An 18,814-nucleotide genomic window follows, 5' to 3' on the forward strand; every position below is an offset into this window, starting at 1 on the left:
TAGTCCAGGTCTTTGGAAGTAGGTATAAATTAATGACTGGAGTGACCCTCTTCCACCTTCTCTCAGGATTGCATTTAACAGCCCAGCGCAGGAAAAACAATTGAGATAGGTACATAGGGGGAAGAAGAGATGGAAGACAGAAAATATTTCAGTAGGCATTAAAGACCCAGTTCTAGTCTCTCCTAAAGAACAAGCCCCTTTCCTGCTCTTAGATTGCATGACAGAGCAGCACATGGGTGGGTCAGTCAGTTAAGCATCCGCCTTCGGCTCAGGTCCTGATCCTGGGGTCCTGGGATCGAGCCCTGTGTTGGGCTCGCTGCTCAGTGGGGAGCCTACTTCTCCCTCTGCCCCTCTGCCCCACTTGTGCTCTCTCTTTCACTCTATCTCAAATAAATAAATAAAATCTTTTAAAAAAATAGATTGCATGACACAATCCAGCAGATATTTCATAAATATATTTTTGGTTTAAACCAGCTCGAGTTAACTTTTGCTACCTGTGAGCAAAGACTGCTAACTAAGTCTGGGATATTTTAGTAGTTTTGTTAAAATCATCCATATAGTCTTCAAAAATTAAGAACTCTCAGAATCCCCAATGTGAAGAAGTAAGCTGGCACTAAAAGCATGATCTATATGGATTATAAAATTATGCTCATGAAGATTTAGTACAAACCAAGCTCTGTTAAATAGAAATATTACCTAAGTAATCATTTATCTAATAATGCTTACAGTAAATTTTAAAAATATTTTATCATATTTTGTATCACTAGACAATTTGTATAGCCTTACCTTAAACCCAGTTCAATTTTAGTATTTATTATGTTAAAAAGGAGATTAATTTGCATGTTACATTTTACCTCATAATATCTTCTAGAATAAAGGACTTTCTACTTTCAGCCCTTTGGTAAACATAATAAGTGTTTCACTGCCTACTTTTTAAAGCAATGTTTAAATTAGCTTACCTACCCTTTACATCACATCTTGTGTTTTAAGAGCTCTGTGAAGCAATGAAAAGAATATAATGGAGCCATAGATCAAGGCACCTCATTCATTAACTTTTAAAATATCACCTCATTTATTTAGTCTTCCTCTGGAGTTTCTCTTTTGATAAGCAGCAATTTTATTAAATATCCTTTTAAGTGAATGAGAAAGAATGACATACTTTGCTCCAATACATATAAAGGCTGTATTCTTACATCTAAATTTACTTTAGCCAGGAACATTGCAGGGTAATCACTACATCTGTTTTTTGTATATATAAGGAGTGGGAGGAATACTGCTGGCTTTTAAATTTACAGCACACCAAATAGCTAATACAGATTTTGGCCATGTGGGAAAACTTTGATGAAATTACCCTGTCTAGGGGAACAAAAAGGGTGAAATCATTGGATTAATGGCAGGCCAAAATATTTGAAAGGTGAAAGCATGCTTCAAGAAGTCTGCAGGAAGAGAACCCAGTAACCAAATGTAATTCATTAAAAGTAACAGTACATGTTGTCCTATAATTGGTATCGGTTTGAGGCTTCAACCAAAAGTCAGAAACATTACATCCTTTAAATGAAAGAACTGTCACAGCAGGCAAGACACTGCCTTGCAAATACAGTTTCGTTTGTAAGGAAAATATAAACGCACCCTGAGAGAATGTTTGAGGAAGCAGCCTCTTAAAAAGAGTAGTATACAAGGGGTGCCTGGGTGGCTTGGTCAGTTAAGCGGCTGCCTTTGGCTCAAGTCATGGTCTCAGGGTCCTGGGATCAAGCCCCACTCATAGGGCTCCTGGCTCATTGAGGAGCTGGCTTCTCCCCCTTCCTCCACCCCTGCCCCCACTTGGGCTCACTCTCTCTCTCAAATAAATGAATACAATCTTTATAAAAAAGAGTAGTATACAAATCTTTAGACTTTTAGACATAATCTTTCTGGTAAATAGCCAATTCACAAAGATGGGGAAATCAATGGACTACAGGATTTATGAGAAGAGTCTAAGAAAAAAAAAAAAAACCTTTCTGTTATCACATGTAATGAAACATCATAGATTCTAAATTAATCCAATGATCACTTCTTTTATGATCTTATTCAGTAGTAGGAAAAGCATGGGGAAATGAAATATAGAATCAGAAATCCAGCCCTATTCACCCCCAAAAGTTCTTACATAATTATTTTCCTTTCCCATTAACCACTGGGTCATGTTTTTGTTTTTGTTTTTGTTTTCAAATTAAAATACTATAAAGTTTCCAGTACATAACTTTTCAGAAGTATACATACAAAAATGGTACTTTGGGACAAATTAGCTCCACATTTTCAAAACAATCACCTTTTCTCTTTGCTAAAAAGTCCCCACTTCTTCTTAATAGGACAGAGAAGAGCTTTTGCCTATCAAAATACTTTTCACAGCTGGATAAAAACTTTTTCAGGTTCTCTACACTCTCTTTTTCAGTTCACGCAGGAATAATGAACTATCCAGCCAGAAGGGAAAAAACTCTGCCGGTTTTACCCACATTCTGAGATGCTTTTGGAAACACAGTTAACTTGCCCACTTTTGCATATGGGCAGTTTGCTTTATAAAAATTAGGCACAGCATTTTTATAGTTTGATACGTATTTGATTAGGGAGTAATTACTCGGAGATATTTATGTACAACTGGGCCTCTATTAGAAACATCTCAGAGAGGCACATTCTCGTGGGATAAAGTTCACGTGCAAACCCGTATCTAAACACGTTTCTCCCCGTGGCCAACTCCCCTCTACTCCAGAAGGACCACACTGAGAATCTCAAGAAGGTTGATGAATTTCTTTCCACAACTTGCCAAGATATAGAAAAAATTGTGTCTAAGATGGAATTTATTTTCTTGACTCACTCTTTCACATCAAACATAAAAACAAAGAATGGTAATTTTAGATGTTCATTTTCGATGCAAAATTTTAAAAAGCTGATAGTTCATGTAAATCATATTGAAATAAATTCTAATTGGGGGAAAAATAAACAAAAATCCAGTAATTATTTCTTCCCCTCAAGCAGTGACTCTCAAACTTGACTAGATTGAAATTACCTGGGGAGCATTAAAAAAATACTATACCTTAGGTCCTACCAACAAATCTTTAAATTTGATTGGTTTGTGCTGGCCTTATTATTAGGGTTTTAAAAAATCTCCCCAGGTGATTCTTGTGTGCAGCCAATGGTTAAAACCCTGTAGAATACAGGGCGCCTGGGTGGCTCAGTTGGTTAAGCGACTGCCTTCGGCTCAGGTCATGATCCTGGAGACCCGGGATCGAGTCCCACATCGGGCTCCATGCTCAGCGGGGAGTCTGCTTCTCCCTCTGACCCCCTTCCCTCTCGTGCCTCTCTATCTCTCATTCTCTCTCTCTCAAATAAATAAATAAAAATCTTAAAAAAAAAAAAACCTCTAGAATACAGATTAGTGCTAGGTTGTGTTAATTATTTTTAAAAAATTGAGAATTTTTATTGAAAATGAACAAGACCAAGGGTATTTGATACCATCACAAGGCAACTGACATGCTCATAATTAAAATCAGAGAAAAGATGTTAAAAAATATTGGGCAGAGTCAGATTTGAATACTCAATCTTTATAAATCCTTTATAGATATAATATGGAATAAAGTATGTAGTAAGACCATATATACATGGGTGAGCAAACCTAAATTTCAGAACCATGCCTACACTTAAGTTACTAATTCACCTTGTCTACCTCTGGAAAATCATGGAGGAACATCTCATGTTTACCTTTGACAATTTTCTCACATATTATCTTTTTTCAAAGAGCAAACTTGAATTCTATGGGGTCAACTAAAATATACTTTCCAGACTCATAAGATGAGAAATGGCATGTGAGATGTTCAAATTGTTATCTTTCTTTCTAAAATGAATGCCTACTTTATTATATTTCAGAAACGAAATGAGGACAGTTAATATGCCTGGATTCTGAAAGAAGTTTAGTCAGAATTAGGAACCATCAGAATAGTATTAATGTTACAGGAAAAAAAAAAAGATTTTATTGTATCCAAATGAATCTAAGCAGATATTCCTATACATATATGAAATTTATATATATAATTATTCATTATAACCAAGTGGTAGCAAAAGACTTTAAGCACCCAAGTGTTTAGCAATAGAAGACTAGTTCTTCCCACACAATGAACATTCTGTGCCAGGAAAAAAATTATATATTACAAATTATAAAGATTATATGTATACACACACAATCTATGTACTATGTGGAGAGAGCTCCAGGATAATTACACCATTTCTTTTAAAATACAGAAAAATAATTATATTTTGCTACCTCTGTAAAAAGAAAAAAAACCGAGAAGACAATATATAGAGTCATATTTACTTTTATTTATATTATAAAATGTTGGAAGTCTATAAAGTAAACAAAAATGGCAGAAGGATTTCTCAGTCTATATTTTTATATAGCTTTGATTTTGAGAAATGTAAATGTATTATTATAAAAATAAATTAAAATTCACAAATAAAATAATGTGAATGCTCATGCTGATATTTGGGGGTTTTATTCTACATACTCATGGGATAGCATTAAAAAGGGTTCAGTCCATAAAAATCAAGACAGTAAATATTTTAAATGATAGAGGAGAGTTTTAATAAATTATCTTTGATGAGAAGAAAATACCATGAAAACTTAGAATAAGATACTGTAATAGTAGTATTTGTGACCCAGAGGTGCCTGGGTGGCTCAGTTGGTTAAGCCTCTGATTCTTGGTTTTGGCTCAGGTCGTGATCTCAGGGTCCTGATATTGAGCTCCATGCGAAGCTCTGTGCTCATCATGGAGTCTACTTAGGATTCTTTCCCCCTCCCTCACACTTCTCTGCTCCTCCCCCTGCTTGCTCTCTCTCCCTCTCTCAAATTAAATAAATAAAATCTTTAAAAAAAGAGAAACATTTGTGACCTAAAAAGGATATTTATGATATCTTTTCAAGTAAAAAAAAAAAAAAAACTAGGTTAAAAGATACAAAAGATACAATCTTCTTTGTGTCAATAGTAAAGGTACATACAGAGTGATAAATAGTCGCAAGTTTACTAAAATCTCATCAGCAGTTTATCTTGGGATGTGGCAATAATAGATTGAGTTTGATGTTCATTTGCTGAGAGATCCTGGTTCTGCCTACCACATCCTTGGTGAGTGTTCTAAATGCTGGATGTCACACTGAACATCCATCCCTCTTCCTCCAGTAACCAGAATGTTCCATCACATCCTAGCTCTCCTCACTTGGAGTCTGGAAAAGCCTCAGGCTATAAGGGCACTACAGGGAGAACTTCAGGAAACAGCTGTGAGATGCTTTTAAGGTTTAGAGGAAAACCTAGGTTATTCCTCCACAGTGTATTCCTTTTACAAAACGAGGGTCATCTTGGACATACCGTCACAAGAGCTAGGTTGGAGACTCTGGGATGAAAGCGAGACCAACTTGAATTAGCAGTTAAACACCGAGGACACAATGCTCATGATGGATGAAACAGTAGGAGCCAGGGGGACGGACCAGGGGACTTATGCCCTCTTGGTCCTTTTCTCGTCTTGGACAGCCCAGCCACCATAATTGCTATGACACAAGATGAGTCTTGAGAACCATGTGTGAATTGGGCCTTCGGAAAAGGATTTCACAGCAGCAGAGATCCTAGTAGCCCCATCAGCTGTGGCAACGAGGTGGGTACATTAGGTGTTGGCTTAGCATTCTCCTGGCCAAAAAAAGGTGTTACTCAGACAAGCAGTTGACCCCCAGTCTCCTTCCAAAGCTAACTCTAACTCTGACTTAGGAGGTAGGAAAGACAAATAAATGAAGTAGTCATCAGGTTAACTTTTCTGACTAAAGGCTAATTAGGGAGAGTCAGAGGCTAAATAATATTATGGTGGAAAATGTCCTACAAGACCCAAAAGTGGTTTATCAAGGGCTCTTCAATAAATATTAAGCTTTCAATACAACTTTTTGATTGTATCGCCTTAAAGACTAGTCACTTCAAAAGTGAAAAGCTTTCAAATCTTTGTCTGCATTGCGGGGCAAAGTCAAATCTAAGATGTATACAGATACTCTGAGCAATTGCTCAATGAGATTTAACTATAAAATAATGAAACTGAATTTCTTTTTAGTTACAAAATGGCTCTGAGACAAATTCTTTAAAAGGAGTTGAAATAGCAGCAGCATCACTCAAATGAGGGTATTGTATCCTGAGGTAAATGAAGGAGAGCATTCATTCGATGTGTAAGGATTAGAAAAGTAGTTGGCCTCATTAATTGTGGTTCTCAAACTCTTGAGCAGCAGAATTATCTGAAGAGCTTGTTAAAACACAGATGATTGAGTTCCCCTTGCAGATCTTCTATTTCAGTAAATATGAGGTGGGTTCCAAGAATTTGTTTCTCTGTAAATTTCTAGATGATGCTGATCTGTTGTCCTGGGGACACATTTTGAGAACCGGCACTTTAGAATGGTATTATTTTGTAATCTATAGTTATTTTCTTAAAGGATTTTGCAGCTCTATAGGAATTATTCAATTTTGCTGTCTTCATTTTGATCATCTCCTGAAGTCATGTTAATAATTTGCCTTTTTTATTCCAATGGCCAAGTTGCAATCAAGTTTTTCTGTATGTTTTCAGTTGCAAAAATTTATATTTGTGTTTTACAATCATTAGTTAGCTCCAGACTATCGTATGTGTGCGTTTTTGGAGCAATGTTTCTCAAACTGGGCCATTAGATGTATTCTAGGGGTCCACGAGTCTCTGACTTTTAGAAACAGTGGTTTACATGCTAGAAACCTGTTCTAAGGTATAGCAAGGGTACAGATTAATCTAACAGAAAAAAATCACATGAATACCCTCCCTCATATGTCTGTAAATTATCATTTTACTAAGTAGAGCCAGTAGAAAGTGGCACTTAAGAGTGTGCTTTCCAACGATTTCATGTCAAGGCACATAGAGAAACTTAAACTCATTTAGGACCCTCTGGTGGAAGCAGAGGAAGCTGCTGATGGCCTGGCCATAGAAGCTAGCTGCCTTGCCTTGCCTGGACCACTGGGGGGCAGAGGAACGTGCTCAATGTCAGAGTATACCATAACTGTGGACTTTAGCAGGTTGGGAAGCTCTCATTGGGGTAAACTTTGTTCCAGAATTACCTAAAAAGGATGCCGTATCTAGGCTTTTAAAAAGGGATGGCTTTTGCAGAACTGACATATCACAATGCCTGAGGGAGGACAATTTTTGGGAATCCCTTCAGATTTTTCCATTCCCCCAGATTCTGTCCTTAAAAAGAAGTGGGGGAGAGATAGCTTCTTGTACCATGGGTCCACCTCTGCACCCAACAATAGTAAGCCTGAGGCATGGACAAGGGTGTCCCCTAATCCTCAGATGAGTTAAGAAAGAAAATAAAAGTTGCAAAATATTAACCCAGTTACTGGTGTCCAAAAGTGACTATTTCCAAATTGCTCAGTGAGCAGTGTGCTCAGAAATAACTTTATTAAGCTCTCTTCTAATTAACATGGTTTGGGAATTGTATATTTTCACATGTGAATATTCCAAAGTACAAATACATATAGCAGTGAAATGTGAAGTTTACAAATAAAATAGACCTAAATTCAAAGGAGTAATGTAGTTTTTCTTTGACGACTTAGAAGGAACTCCAGGATTTTACAGGGCCTCAAGCTAATACTTAACAAGTACTAACTATATATCAAAAACCAGTTTCAGAGGTTTGCATGTCTTAACAAGCTTATTCCACTCAACAACCCTATGAAAGAGATACTTTTATTTTTGCCATTTCACAAATGAAGACAGAGACACAAACAAACAAAAATACATGGGAGGTACAGTGAGGTGATGTAACTTGCCCAAGGTCACACAGCCAGTCGGTGGCAGACCTGGGATCCAGATCTAAGTATTAAGTAGGTTTCCAGCCATTTTTAAAAGACAGCCAAACAGACAGAGGCAGCTAATGAGAACATGCTGATTTTGGCTAACTGAACATAATAAAAATAAATAAATAAATAAAAAGAATAATAAGAAATAAAAAAATGCTGATTTTGGCTAACTGAACATAATAAAAAATAATAAAAATAATAATAAAATAATTTAAAAAATAAAAGCATTTCTTATCTTCCATATCCACAAAGAGCATTTAAGATGCTAGGGATGGTTACTCAAATTATGGACTACAATGAAGTGTGATACAGACACTAAAAATTAAGTGGTACATCTTACATTGATGGAAAGATGTCCATGAACTGACTGTGGGGGAAAAAAACAACCACAGGTTAAGAGCCATTATATAGATATTTTAGGAAGACATATTAATACAGATACATTTTAATAAAGAAATATGAGAGTTACATTAATAATAGACACATCAGATAGTAGCATTATGCTGGATTTTTATTTTCTGTCCTATCTTTCAAGATGTTTTGTAAGAGATATATGAGTTATTTTATAGTTAGGATATAAATTTTTTTTAACGAAAAGGTGCTCTAGTCAAAGGTATATAATAATAACAGCTAACATTTATTGAGTACTTATTAATGATCTTAAGCAGTGTGATCTTAAGAGGCAATGATCTTAAGAGTTTTTCATAGGGAGTCTCATTTAATCTACATTTAAGGAAATAAAAAAAAGTTGAGATAAGTATATAAGAGATAAGTATATAAGTATTATTAGCATTCCCATTTTACAGATGAATAAACTGAGGAAACTCAGTTACATTTATATTTGAAATCCTGATGATTCCTAAGAGTTCAACAAAAAGAAAAAATAGTGTGGACAAAAGAAGTCTAGAGGCCAGAAACGGAAAAGTGTTTCCAAGCACCTAGAAAACTAATTTGGCTATGTTATTAGCATTCAAACAAATGATGTGCTCATTACAGATCATTTGTATTTACTTTGTTTAGGTCCAGAAGTTTAGGAAATATATCCATGTTCTCTGATTTCCTTCCTTGACACTGTATTTTCTTATGTAACAGAAATAAATTAAATTTCATTTACGTAAGGGGGTTTATCAATTCAAATTTGTCACTGACAGGCTGATAAAATCTCTCCCTCGCTCTCTCTTGTGATGAATTTTCTCCCTTCCTTTGCCCATTAAGGCTCAGTGGGAAGCTTTACTGTAATTGTAGGATAACTGCAATGCTTAAACACATTCAAGCTCTTTGGGTTCTGATAACAAACAAATAAAATGCTGAAATTCTTCTTATTACCCTCCTACAATAACAATTCAATCTAAAAGAAATATACAACTCCAAAGTCATCCTTTCTATTTTTTTTTTTCTCCATTAAGATTTGGCTGGCTTCACTGAGGTTTATCCCCCTTCTTTCTCTTCCCATCCTCATGGCTTGCGTGAGTTGGTAATACAGAACAGAGACACTAGAATGAGCCACACTATTCACGGCAGGTAGGTGATGGACAGCTGGGCCCACATTCAAAAGCATCCCAGCTTCCCGCCCCCTCAACCTTTTGCTGAAGCTCTCATTTAAATATGAATTTTTAAAAATAATAGCCAATATCTTTAGCACCGCTATAGGTAATAGCACTCAAAAGTACAAATTTCATATAATGTTTTCCAATTTTGTTTAAATGCACATAAGTACTGTAGATACTGGGAAGGTGCTCCGTAAGGCTGGCTTTGGTGGGATACAATTGTTTCAAACACTTGCCTCTTACTTCACTCTTTAATGAACATCTCTGGAATAAGTAATTACTGTGGGAACACATCTTTAGAGCTATTCTCAAAGAGCAAAATTGGCAGAGGTTGGTTTTATAAAGTTCACAAAATGAATGGTGCCTTATTGCTATAAACAAAGGGATTTTTAACAACCAGCTTTAAAATACCCAGCGAATTACTGATAAGTGAATCAGTGAATAAAGATAAGTCTTTAATTGACAAGAAAATGAAGGATTAGGCTAATAGCGTATTAGAGCAATATGCCATGAATTCAAACTTAGGCCTTCTTCCCTATTTGGACTAAGTAATTATAAGAGCTTTTCTTTTTTTTCTTTTTCTTTTTCTTTTTCTTTTTCTTCTTCTTTTTCTCTTTCTTCCTTTCTTTCTTTTTTTTTTAACAGAAAGACTATTTCTTCTGCAACATTTCTGCTTAACATCTCCTAACATGTGTGCTATTGGTATTAAGTCTTAGCATGAATCCTGTGTATTTGAGGTGACATAGTGTGATTTTGTGAAGTTGCCTTTTGAAGCCTGCAGGTTCTTTACAAAATATACTTTTCTACTAAATACATTTGAGTAAAAATAATTGTACTTTTAACTAAGAAAATGTTTCGTATATGTACTTTAAATTTTTGATGTCATGATTAAAATATTTTAAAAAAATAAATCTATTTCCTGTCTTAAACCAAGATAAGAAAAACCTAGGTACCAATATCAAAATTATGAATAAATAATATGAACTTTAAGAAAACCAATGGAAGATTTATGTTCAACTTCAGAAATGAGTATATATATATATATATTTTTTTTTTCCCTAGAGAATAAGCCAAGTGAACTAATCCATAAACTCTGATTATAATTTGAGAGTTGACAATGCATTCTTCTTTAGGTAGTATTCTTTTTTGTTACTACAGAAAAACACAGAATAGCATTCTTCAAAACCTTGAGTTTTCCTACGTACTTGTATTCCCTGGTCTGCCAAAGATCACTGAATATTTTTCATCAGGCTTCTCATTTTAAAATGTATCTCTTTGGTAAAGAGATCTCTAAGATATTCCCAGGAAATAAAGAGTATGATGCTTTCTTTAAAGAGGAAAGACCCAAAAATACAGAAATCCAAAGGAAAGCCCCATAAGCAGACCTGGTGTGGGGCATTAATAGTGACAGGTGGATAACCACAGGAACAAGAAATTGATAGTAAGCCTTGGTTTAATTTATTTGTTTCCTGAAAGTGAAAGTACAATAAAAAAAAATCCTGGAGATTTTGCCTTTAGAACTTGGAACAAAACCTACCATTTTGATTGTGCAATCCAAATTGTAGTGACCTAAAAACATCATGAATATCTTCCTTATGTCACACCACATCTCTATGTCCTAATTTAATTCATAATGTCTTTATCATCTCTGAATGGAAAATAAGTAATTTACAAATACAGGTAATTTTAATCTCAGGGACTTTATTAAGTACTCTTTACTTTCTCTTTCCCATATTGAATGAATTAATTAAATACAATGGGGTATTATTTAGGTTCTGAGCATTCAATTGCCCTAGTAGTGAGGTATTCACCCTATACTATCAAGCAATTGTCTGGATACCAGCTTGGTGTCCCTCAGTTCAACTCAGTTCTGACACTATCTGAAGATAGCATTAGATTCTACAGGTAAAGAGCTCAGTCCCTCAAGACTGCCCACCACTTCAGATGCCAGGCACAAGCCCAAGTTGTTACCTGTCAGAAGATCAACTGGCTATAATTCAGAGATTCCCGTGAGCCCCTTTTTGGGTTAGATTAATTTGCTGGAGTGGCTCACAGAACTCAGGAAATCTGTTTACTCACTGCTTTGTCAGTTTATTATAAAGTATATTAAAGGATATGAGTCAACAGCCAGATGAAGAGATACACAGAGCAAGGTATGTAGGAAGGGGTGAGGAGCTTCCATGTCCTCTCCTGGACACACCTGCATTTCTATGTGGTCACCAACCTGGAAGCTCTCTGAACTCTCTATCCTTTTGGATTTTTCTGGAGGCTTCATTACACAGGCATGATTGATGAAATCATTGACCATTTGTGTTGACTCAATCTCTAGCCCTTCTTTCCTCCCTGGAAAACAGAGGGTGGGACGGAGAGTTCTCAATCCTCTATTCTTTTTTTTTAAATCTTTTTTTTTAAAGATTTTATTTATTTATTTGACAGAGAGACACAGTGAGAGAGGGAACACAAGCAGGGGGAGTGGGAGAGGGAGAAACAGGCTTCTCGCCAAGCAGGGAGCCTGATGCAGGGCTTGATCCCAGGACCCTGGGATCATGACCTAAGCCAAAGGCAGACGCTTAATGACTGAGCCACCCAGGTGCCCCCAATCCTCTATTCTTGGTTGGTCCCCCTGGCAAACAGCCCTCATCCTTAGGTGCTTTCCAAAAGTCACCTCACTGACATAAACTGAATTGTGGTGGAAGGGAGTCTGTTACGAATAACAAGAAATCCATTTAATATTTATGGCTCTGAAGCAATTTCAGGAACTGAGAACAAGAGACTAAATATTATGACGAGATGCTCACGTTGCACTCATAAGAAATATATATTTGAATGACCAAATATGTATTTCTTATAAATCACAATATCACAAATATAAACCCTATGTTACTACTGTTTTCTAATTCTTTGTCCTTGTTCTCCTCTGAGCACTCTAAATCTTTTATTATTTTAAAAAATGCCATCTACATATTGTGTATTACTTTTTCTGAGCTTTATTGAGATGTAATTGACATAAAACATTGTATAAGTTTAAGGTATACAATGTAATAAATTGATATATATACATAAATAATTATTATAATGAGATTAACACCTCAATCATCTCACATGGTTGCCATTTTTTTCTTTGTGGTGAGAACTTTTAAGACTTACTCTCTTAGTACACTTGAAAGTTGCTAAGAGCATAAATCTTAATACCATTGACTATGGTCACCATACTGCATATTAGATCCCTAGAACTTATTCATCTTATAACTGGAAATTTGTACCCTTTGATTTCTTTCACCTATTTCCCTACTCCTCCACCCTTGGCAACAACTAATTTACTCTGTTTCTATGACTTTGGGTTTTTTGGTTCCACATAAATGTGAAATCATTCAGTATCTTTGTCTATTTAACTTAGCGTAATACCCTCAAGTTCCATCCATGTTGTTACAAAGGGCAGGATTTCCTTCTTTTCTATGACTGAATAATACATATACATTCTCTTAATCCATTTAGCTCTTGATAGACACTTAGTTTGTCTCCATGTCTTAGTTATTATAAATAACATTGCAATGAACATAGGAGTGCAGATATCTCTCTGAGATAGTAATTTCAGTTCCTTTGGATATATACTCAGAAGTAGGGTTGCTGATCATATAATAGTTCTATTTTAATTTTTTGAGAAAATTCTATACTGTTTTCCATAGTGGCTGTACCAATTTACATTCCCAGCAGTAGTGCAGGAGGGTTCCCTTTTTCTCTCTACATTCTTTCCAACACTTGTTATGTGTTGTCTTTTTGGCAATTGTCATTCTAATAGGTTTGAAGGAATAGCTCTTCGGGTTTTGATTTCTATTTCCCTGATGGTTAATGATGTTGAGCACCTTTTTATGTCCCTGTTGACCATTTGTATATCTTATTTGGAAAAATATCTATTCAGGTCCTTTGCTCATTTTTAAATCAGATTATTTGGGGTTTTAGCTTTGGAGATGTATGAGTTCCTTACATATTTTGAATATTCACCCCTCATTAGATACATGATTTATAAGTATTTTCTCCCATTACATAGCTTGACTTTTCATTTTGCTATTCTGTAGCTTTTTTGTTTGACATAGTCCTACTTATTTATTTCTGCTTTTGTTGCTTGTACTTTTATTGTCATAATTAAAAAATCTTTGCAAAACCAATGTCAAGAAGATTTTTCCTTATGTTTTCTTCTAGGAATTTAGCTGTTTCAGGACTTACATTTAAGTCTTTGATCCATTTTGAGTTAGTTTTTGTGAGTTGTGTAATATAAGAGTCCAATTTCCTTCTTTTGCATGTTGATATCCAGAATTCCCAACACAATTTATTGAAGAAATTATCCTTTTCCCATTAAATATTCTTAGTTCTCTCATCAATTAGTAGCTGACTGTATATGCATGAATTTATTCCTAGACTCTCAATTCTCTTCCATTGATCTGTGTAGGTTTTTTGCCAATAACATACTGTTTTGATTATTATAACTTTGTAGTGTAGTTTGAAATCAAGAAGTGTGATGCCTCCTGCTTTGTTCTTTTTCTTTTCAAGATTGCTTTGGCTATTCAGGGGCTTTGGTGGTGCTGTACTAATTTTACACAGCACTACAATTTGTTGAGGGTTTTTATCATGAAAGGATGCTGTATTTTGTCACATACTTTTTCTGCATCTATTGAGATGATCATATGACTCTTATCTTTCATTTGTTAAAGTGGTGTATCATATTGATTGATTTGCAGGTGTTGAAACATCCTTGCAACCCTGGAATAAATCCCACTTTGTCATAGTGTATAATTATTTCAATGTACTTTTGAATCAGATTTGCTGATATTTTGTGAGAATTTTCACATCTCTATTCATCATGTAGTTTCCTCTTCTTATAGTGTCCTTTTTCTGGCTTTGATATTAGGGTAATTCTGGCCTTATAAAATGAGTTAGGGAGTGTTCCCTTATCTTTAGCTTTTTGGAAAAGTTTAAGGAAGCTTGCCATTAATATTTCTTTAAATGTTTGTTAGAATTCGACAAGTGTAACCATCTGGTCCTGGGCTTTCTGTTGTTGGGAGGTTTTTTTTTTTTTATTATTGACTCAATCGCCTTACTCATTATTGGTCTGTTCAGGACTTTTATTTCTTCATGTTTCTGTCTTGGTAGGTTGTACATTTCTAGAAATTTATCCATGTTTTCTAGGTTATCTAATTTTTAATATATGATTATTCATAGTAGTCTCTTATGATACTTTGGATTTCTGTGGTATCTCTTTTAATGTTTCTTCTTTCATTTATAATTTTATTTGAATCCTCTTTTTTCTTCTTAGGCTAGCTAAAGATTGGTCAATATTATTTATCTTTTAAAAAACTCTTAGTTTTATTCATCTTTTTATAGTGTTTTCTTATTTTCTATTTCATTTATCTGCTCTAATTTTTATTTCTTTCATTTTGCTAATTTTGGGCTTAGTTGGTTCTCCTTTATCTAGTTCCTTGAAGTATAATGTTAGGTTGCTTATTTGAGATCTTTCTTTTTTCTTGATGTATGTGTTTATAACTAAACTTACTTCCTAAAACTGCTTTTGCTACATCCCATAAGTGACTGTGGGTTATGCTCCCCTGCCTGGATGGCCTATAGGATATGTTCCATGGCCAGTGTGGCCTGTTAGCTGGGGTCCAAATCAGGCAAAACTGTCAACTGAGCACCCTGGCTGGAGGGGGCCATGAGTTGGGTTCTGCAGATAGGCAGGGCTGCTCACTGAGATCTTTGCTCAGATGCCACTGCAAACAGGAACATGGTCTGCCAAGATCTGAGTACTGGTGGCAAAGACTCTCAATTTCTATCTGATCCCCATTGGTCATGCTCCATATGTTCGCCCAGTAATTCCATGACGAGGGTCCTGAGTGAGCCTCCCAAGAAGCATTCTGTAATGCTGAGGAAGCTGGAGGTCCACCTCGGGCTCTCTTTTTCCCCCAGAATAACTGTAGGGCCAGGGAGGCTCTATCAATTCTGCACTGTGCCAGCCCAGAGGAGGGAAGATAGAGTTAAAGTGAAACTGCACCTCCTACCCTTCTAGTGCTGGTCCTCTCAGGCTCTGTTGTCCAGGGGAGTGCATCAGCCTCACTTCTGGGGTCTGGGATTTTCACAATGGTGTCTTGTCTGTGGATAGCTGTTAGTTAGTCTTGTGAGGTCCACTGAAGTTGGGAATGACTTATGAAACCATCTTGATGACCTGCATATTTTTTTTAAAACTGTAACATGGTAACTTTTTTCTAAGTTTTCTTTTCAAAGATAAGATTTTTGCTACTGTTAACATTAAGAGATTTTAAGCTCTTATGAAACTGTTCCCAGACTAAGATAAATCATTTCTTGAACAACTACAATCGAGGTACCAACTAGACAGTGAGACATTCACTTATTTAAAAATGAAGCACTTATTCCACATATGTGAAGATTTACTTTAGTTTCCTTACACAGTCAATGGCAAAGTAAAGGAAAAGAAAGGAAAGGAAAGGAAAGGAAAGGAAAGGAAAGGAAAGGAAAGGAAAGGAAAGGAAAGGAAAGGAAAGGAAAGGAAAGGGAAGGGAAGGGAAGGGAAGGGAAAGAGAAGAGAAGAGAAGAAAAGAGAAGAAAAGAAAAGAAAAAATAGTGAAGGAGAAGAAGGAAAACAAAAAAAAAGTAACAAAGTATAGTTTTGAGAGCTTACTGGGTTCTAAACCTGTGCTAATAAGCACTTGAGAGGTATTATCTCATTTATTCTCATTTATTCCACACTATAATTCCAGGAAGCAGGTATTATCCCCATTTTATGCATAAGAAAACTGAGGTCATGGGGCACCTGGGTGGCTCAGTTGTTTGAGAGGCCAACTCTTGATTTCGGCTCAGAGCATGATCTCAGGGTTGTGAAACTGAGCCCTGCATTGGCCTCCATGCTAGGTATGGAGCATGCTTAAGAATCTCTCTCTCTCTCCTTTTGCCCCTCCCCCATCTCTAAAAAAGAAGGAAGAAAGAAAACTGAGGTCATGAAATACCCAGAAAATTTCCCAGAGTTGTGCAGCTAGTGGTAGGTGCACTCAGGTTTTTAAAGGCAGGTTTATTTTATTCACCCACTATGTGCTAGGTACTCTGCTAGGCAAAACCACATGCTAACTTTTTACTTGAAGAAAGAACACAAAAAGCATCTTATCAGATTTCACAGTATCACTCAGAAGTCAAGAAAGACCACAACAAAGCACTTGGGTGTGATGTTTCACCATGGCATATGGAAATACTGTTGTCATCACTGCCAACCCAACAAGTAAGATTTTCAAGGGGAAGAAGGTGACACACAAAGACAGCTTTGCAGAGAGAAGAGTACTTGTTCTTGACTTTGTCCATTTTCATAGAATAAAAGTAAACAGGAAATATCAGAACGTCTAAATGTAAAGCTCTTCTAATAACAATGGGAAAATATTTCTTCAAAACATTCGAATACCTTAAAAAAGATATAATACCCTTATTATTGTTATAGCCAGATGGTGTCCTGGCTCCAGCTAGTATTCATATCATATTCCTTATGAAATTTTAGACATCATATTTATTGTAATGTTGTCATTTTTTTGTAGCACAATTTAAAATGCACTCTAAAATGAGCATGTAACTTACTATTTCATTTACAACTGACCTTTTTCATTTAAAATAATTTCAAAAGCAAAAGGAAATTTTTATAATATGCAAATTATATATAATAATTTAGAAAAACTGGGTAGCATAACCTAATTGTCAAGAAAAAAAGCAATAAAATGTTCTAAAACCTAGACAATATTCCTAATCTATTTATAAATCTTGAAGGGGTTTGATCTTAGCATACTACTTTCTTGTAACCAAAGGCACTGGGGATACAACTCTCAACTGAGTCCTAATCCTAATAAGATCGTCTCTTTATGAAGCCCACATTCTGATAGGGAGAAATCAACAAAAATAAACAAGGCAACAACAGATGGAAATAAGCACAATGGAGAAAAATAAAATGGTGAAAAATTAAGGGAGTTAGGGAGTGGACTTGTTATTATTGCCATGCAAGGAGTTCAGGAATGGCCTCTCTAATGAGTTGACATCTAAGCAGAGACCTAAATGAAATGAAAGAGAAGAGCCTTCCATATCCTGTTGTAGGAATATGCTCGGTCTGTTTGAGGAAAAGCAAAGGATGACTGTGTAGCTTCAAATGGTGAGTGAGGGGTAAATAGCAAGGGATAAGGTTAGGGATATTGTTCAGGACAGTATGTGTGGAAACTTAGAGGCCACTGTGAAACTTTGACTTTTACTACTCTGAGATGGGAAGCTGTTGGAATATGTAAGCAGAGGAATGACATAAGCAGATTTACATTTGTAGAGCATCATTCTGGAAGCTATTTTGCAAATAGGTTCTAAAATATGAAGAAAGAAAAGGAGAGATCTTCTAATAGACTGCTGTGCTATCCCTGGTAAGCAAGGACAGTCACATGCTCAGTGGTGGTGGTGAAAGTTGCAAGTAACCAGAATTTGGATGTACATTGAGTGTAATCCCAAGATAATACTCTGTTGAATTGGAAGTAGAATGCAGGAGAAGGTGAACCATCAGAATGACCCCAAGATTTGGGGCTGAATAGCTGGAAGCAAGAGGAAGATTTCAGGAGGACTAGATTTGAGGGTGAAAGTAAGTTTAATTTTGTACACTACAAGTTTGATCTTCTATTACAGATCTAAGTGCGGAAGTTGAGAAAGTATATTGAATATATTGGATATAAGGTTGGATATTTAAGAGTCTTGAGTTCTGGATTCCAATATGCAAATATATTATTTGGAAGTCATGAAATAACCTATCATATTTAAAACCATATTTAAAGCCAAGAGTCTGAATGAGTTCATTAAAAATTAGGCAGATTGAGGAGGAGATTTCTAAGGATCAAGCTCCGAGATACTTCAGCATTATTAAGAAGCCGGGTGTTAAGTAATGTGAAAGGTTAAAGATAGCAGCAATATTTTTTATATTCCTCCCAATATGTGATGTGTCTATTTCCTTTCCCTTTAAATTTGTGCCTGCTTTGACCAATAAAGTACATAGCAGGAGTGACACGATGCCATTTCTAGGCATAGGCTGCAAAGTGCTGGCAGCTTTTGTCTTGATCTCTTGGAGCCTGAACCTCCAAGAATGAAGTCCAATTACCCTGGTGGAGAGACCACTTGGTGAGGAAACTTGCTGAGCTCAGTCTTTCAACTATTCTCACAGAGGCATCAGGTATGAGTGAAGTCACCTAGAAAACTTTCAAAACAGATCAGCCACTAGCTGAATGGCATCAAGTGACTCCAGTCAATTCCACATTTTTACAAGAATCTCCCTAGCCCAAAGTCCAAGTGCAAAAAGTTGTGAGATATAATAAAGTTTTGGATAGTATCT

At 35.9% G+C, this 18,814-nt stretch overlaps 1 pseudogene across 1 annotated transcript in view; it reads right to left on the bottom strand.

Moving 5' to 3' along the window:
* LOC148164989 (uncharacterized) overlaps positions 1-18,814 on the bottom strand; it is a 215,527-nt pseudogene that overhangs the window by 133,110 nt on the left and 63,603 nt on the right. Inside the window, exon 4 of the transcript XR_015768093.1 lies at positions 13,301-13,328. The product of XR_015768093.1 is annotated as an uncharacterized LOC148164989 (transcript). The remainder of the gene's footprint in view (positions 1-13,300; positions 13,329-18,814) is intronic.

The sequence above is a fragment of the Eumetopias jubatus genome, unplaced genomic scaffold, assembly GCF_037043125.1.
Source record: "Eumetopias jubatus isolate StellerSeaLion01/CBP00866 unplaced genomic scaffold, mEumJub1_p1.0 scaffold_1, whole genome shotgun sequence".
NCBI lineage: Eukaryota > Metazoa > Chordata > Mammalia > Carnivora > Otariidae > Eumetopias > Eumetopias jubatus.